The sequence below is a fragment of the Tupaia chinensis genome, unplaced genomic scaffold (assembly GCF_000334495.1).
Source record: "Tupaia chinensis unplaced genomic scaffold, TupChi_1.0 Scaffold138407_1, whole genome shotgun sequence".
Classification (NCBI taxonomy): Eukaryota; Metazoa; Chordata; class Mammalia; order Scandentia; family Tupaiidae; genus Tupaia; species Tupaia belangeri.
This window is the reverse complement of record NW_006198305.1, coordinates 2,234,044-2,239,650: the sequence shown is the minus strand read 5'-3', so window position 1 is coordinate 2,239,650 and position 5,607 is coordinate 2,234,044.

The window sequence follows — 5,607 nt, the reverse complement described above, 5'->3', positions numbered from 1 at the left end:
CTCTGCCTGTCTGGCAAGCGCACGCGCCCTATAGCGAAAACCTCTCAAAAAAAAAGAAATTTTGCACATATATATCTATACACATGCACATACTAGTATATAATGGAATAGTACTCAGTCTTAATGAAATAAGGAGATCCTGTCATTTGCAACAATATGGGCAAATCTGGAAGACATTATGCTAAGTGAAATAAAGTAGACACAAAAAGTACTGTATTATTTCACTTACTTGTGAAATCTGAAAAAAAAAAAAAAAACAACCAAAAATGAAACAAACTCAAATATATAGAAACAGAAATTAGAACAGTGGTTACCAGGGCAGGAAGTTAAAAGAGATGGAGAGTTGGAAATCAAAGGGTACAAAAGTACAGTTTCATAGGATAAATAAGTCTGCAGATTTGATGGACAGCTTGAGAACTATAGTTAATATATTGCACACTCCATCTAAGAGAATAGATTTTAGATACTTTTACCACACACACCAAAAGAGGTAACTGTGTGAAATAATGAATATGTTAATCTGCTTATCTGTAATAATCATTTCACTATGTGTATGTATATCAAAACATCATGTTGTATTCCTTACATATATATGATTTTAAAAATAACTAAATACTTTTATAAGAACAGCATGAAAACAACAATATGATTTCCATCAATTTTACACAGAAAATGATGGCACATACATACTAGAGAATACTACTCAATCATAAGGAACAGTGAGAATCTGTCCTTTAATTCAAAGTAGATGAATATAGAAGATTTAATTCTAAGAAAAGTCATGGAGATGTGAAAGACACACACTGCATATTCCTTCTCAATACACACTGAATGTCCGTACTCCACGGCAGAAAGAGAAAGATCTAAAGATGTAAGGGTAGAGAGGGTAACTGTAGATACCAGAGATTATGTGGAAAGGGAGTGAATGGTAGAAGGTGGGTGGGAGAGACAAACAGAAGAAACACTTAACAGACAAAAAAATGTAAAGTTCTCTGTTGAAAATGATGTATATGGTAATATAATTGATTTTATTACATGTACTACATGTATACTTTGAAAAACATGGTGTGATTTACAGACATATAATGATGGAAAAAGAAAAAAGATTGTTAAAATTTTTGTATGAAATATCTTTATCAAAAAGGGACAAATGCATTAGATGCAATTTGTTGAGTAAAATAAGAAAATATAATATATACATACATAAAAATAAACATCAGAAAGTTTACTTTCCATCTAACAATAACATCATTTAATTTACACTTTGAGCAAGTTTGAAGTTGACTTTTTTTAAACTATAAACATTTTATTTCATTTACTTTTATACATTCAATCACATTACTTAGCTTATGAAATGAATATTTCAACAGGTGAGCATTTCTCCCTAGTCCAGTTGATAGAACTATAAAATACCTTCAACAGATAATACCACGTTTCAAAATTACTTTATTATAAATAATGCTGAAATTCATATTATAAGCCAACTTCTCCAAGTCAGCCTTAATTAAAAGCACAAATCACAGGATGCAGGTTTTTAATAATAGGAAAATTAAAGAGATTGAGAAACTTTAAATTTCTGACCCAGGACTTTAATAATACCAATGCACCATAGACAATGGGGAAAAGTTAAGCATCTTTCCAAAACAAGATTAATTAGTGACCCCTATGGATATGTGGGAATAAATGATTAATCAAGTAAGAATAAACAAAGGCTATTTAGAGTTTGCAATTCTAAGAGTCAGACACCATAATTTGTGAGACTCAAAGACAGGAATTTTTTTGTAGGGAAGTTTTATAGTGAAAGAAAGGCAAGGTTTCAGGTGTTCCCTGATTAGAGGCTGCTGGCATGGGGTAGCTGGAGGAGGGCTAATTAGAGGTAGGGCACCCTATCTGGAGATGGGTAAGGAAAGCATATTTGTCTTTCTCCGATTGGTCCTTAGTTGGAAGTGGTGGCAAAAACTAGGGAAGTTATTCATAAAATCCTGGTCAGCTGAGGCCAACTGCCATGGGGATTACGATTTAGTTTCCTGGAGATAGCAGTCTGATTTTCTTTAAGTCTGACTTATAATAAGCTGTCTTCTTAGACTGTTTTTGGTTTTTGTTGTTGTTGTTCTGTTTTGTTTTGTTTTTAGAGAAAGGGTTGATTTCCTAGGTAGATTGTAGGTATGAGTTCTATTTTTATAGATAGTCTGGCCATTGTTTGCTTGTATACTCAGTCTGTCAAATATAAATTTTTAACTAAGATGAGGGTAAAGTTATCATTTCAGATATATTTGTTTTATATTTTATCATTGTAAAAGGGAACACTTACAAGAAAGTCTCTTATGAATGTGGTTATTGTAATAGTTTTATATAACCTTTAATACTGACACTACAGTGTTGATTTAGCCCCTCACTTAATGACCTACCTATGTAACAGCCACTCAGACTTATAACCAGTTCTCCAGTGTAGGAGATTCCCCTTTCTCAGTCTGTGTGAGTCTCAGGAATCTTTCTCAGACTTTGCTCTTTCCCACAATTGGTTAGTACTCACTGCACTGTGTTCACAATCACATAAGACTACATATTTCACTATTTCACTTATAAATTTGTACTTTGTTGTGCATCCACAGTAGTATTCATAGTAATAAATAAAAATTATTATGCCAGATTTGTATTTATATGTTGTTTATCTTGTTTCTTTCTGGCTCTTATCTAATGTATGCTTTTGTGTGGATAGAATTATATTATTCTAGTGTGATATCTCATAATATCTATTGAAAAAATAGGTGCTCAATGTTGCCACAACACACCAGAGGACATCCACCTTTAAGCTACTCACTTATCAACCAATTTACTTAAAGATCTAGTTGTAAGGGGACGAGCATATGGCATGATGGTTATAACACTGGACTCCCATGTGGCTAACCATATTTCGAGTCCTGGACCTGGCAACTTGCTTTCTCTCTCTCTCTCTCTCTCTCTCTCTTATTTTATAAATAAATAAATAAAGTTAAATAATTATTTAAAAAAAAAAAAAACTTCATGCCAGGTGCATGCATGCTCAAAATCCCAAGAGGAAAATGAATGGAGGAAAAGGGACTGCAATGTAGCCATCCCCGCCGGGCAATGATTTCTCACTTTCTGTCTGTTTTTCACTGTCTCTCCGGCAAACACACACAAACCCTATAGCAAAAATATCTCTCTTTAAAAAAGAAAAAGATACAGTCATAGGAACATAACTCAATTGTTAAGTGAAGGGTGCCTATATAATAAAATATATGTACTTACTGGTTTTCAGAAAATTACATAGCACTATTTAAACTACTCTTACTTAAATGATATTGTTATAATTAATTTAACCAGTTTGAAATTAGTCAGGTCTTCTTGAATATGGGAAAATATTATCTTTTTTCTCCTTTTATCAATCACAATATAGGTTAAAAAGTATATGACGACTCAGCAGAAACACTTTAAAAACACAATACAGGGATCAGCAGATGGCATAATGGTTATGTCACTAGACTCCCATGTAGTCAACTACCATTCGAGTCCTGGACCTGGTGGTTTAAATCTCATTCCAAGTGAATGTGTGTGCATGCCCAAAATCCTGGGAGAAAAATGGAGGAGAAAGGATTGTGGCATGACCCTCCCCCCAACACACACACACCCCTGGGGAGATGATTTCTCACTTTGTCTCTCTCTGTCTCTCCAGTGAGTACACACACCCTATAGCAACAACTTCTCTAAACATACACATACACACACACACACACACACACACACACACACACACTACCATCTTTCAACTTCTTCCTACTATAAAGAACACATTAGGAGCATATTTAAGCTTCTCTAATTAGGAACTTATAGACAATAATTTTTTGGCTATTTTTCCAAGTAATCTATAAGGGTTGCTATTTTTGTATATGATATAAAAGGAGCACCTAGTGATATCACAAAACTGGTGGCTGACACCAAACTCTTCCAGGTAGGGATAGAATACATGGAGCTAATGGGAGACGTGATGAGATGTAAGACATGGGACACATGGGCCATCCATGACCACAGAGAATAGATCACAAGAGTGTATCCGGGGAACCAGCAGGTGGTGTGGTGGTTAAGGTGCTGGACACTCCCACATGGCTGAGCATGGTTCGAATCCCGGACCTGGCAGCTTGCTTTCTCACTTTCCCTCTCTCTCTTTGTGTCTCTCTCTGGTCAAATTAAAATAAATGAATAAATAAATTAAATTAAATAATTCTTAAATAAATAAATAAATAAATAAGAGTGTGCTCAATACACAACCTGAGTCAGGAGCTGGAAGAACTGAGTGGCAACTGAAAGAGGTTCAGAATAGATGCAGGCATAGGATTCAAAGGTTACACCACAGAGAGTCCAGAATAGCTCAATCAACAGTATGCTCTGGGCAATCCATTCAGATAGGTGGAGCCTACCAGGGAAATTCGAGCAGAGATAAAAAGTAGAACTCAGTCAGCCCAGCAGGTGTCAATCATAACATCTATCTATTGCCACAGAACAAGTTTGAATCAAGGCTCCCATTTCAGAAAGGAGTCTCAAAAGAGGACAGGTACCAGTCTGCAATCTCAAGCCAAAGCACAACAAAGAGAAGCTGAACAAAATTAGAAAATGGGAATTATTTATATGGCAGGGTTGATTGAAGGAAAGAAAATCACTCTAATAATTTTCACAGGAAGAAGATTCGATATATGGAAGTCTTGCCTGGAATACCACTGGGAAGCTGGAGGTATAGGTTCTAGGCTGAAGTTCTGGAGCAATGGTGCCAAGATGGCCTGCAGGTGAGGGGCTTCCTCTGCCATAATGAAGAGTGCAAAGAATCAAGAAGTTCCTGGGAACCAGCAGTTAGCGTAATGGCTATGTCGCTGGACTCCCACGTAGTCGACCGCGGTTCATGTCCCGGACCCGGTGGCTTAAAACTCACGCTGGGCGCGTGTGCGTGCGTGCCCAAGATCCTGAGAGGAGAATGGAGGAGAAGGGATTGCGGTGTGGCCATACCCCCTGGGGGGTGATTTCTCGCTTTCTGTCTCTATGTCTCTCTCTGTCTGTTCTGTCTGGCGAGCGCACGCGCTCTACAGTGAAAATCTCTCCAAAAAAAAAGAAGTTCCTCACACCTCTACTATCATTACACAAACTCAGAGCCCCACAAACCTAAAAGGTGGGTGCAATCAGTGCAAGCAGCCCCAAACACTGCAACTGTTACTCCATCTGACCCAAGATCCTCGTGGTTATAGACCATAACTATATAGACTGCTGCAGGAAAAGCCAATATCCCCTCCACCTTACTTGCCAGTAGAAAATAGCCAAGTAGTGTTCCAAATAGCATACAAGTATATCTGACTGATGGGAACCTATTCTTATCCAGAACCCCAGTGGCCTTCCTGGGCTAAAACACCCTGGGATAAGGGAATTAAAGATGCTTCATGTAAAGCCTCTAAGACAAGATCCAGTTCCATGGAATGGAGAAAGAAATTGCTTTTCTCAGAGTTAGCAAACATCTGTGGTCATGCCTAGAGTAATCCAGGGGTGTTTAATAATAGGGTAACTCAAGAAGAAATACAGGAGGCCAGTAGTGGTTGTAACTAGAAA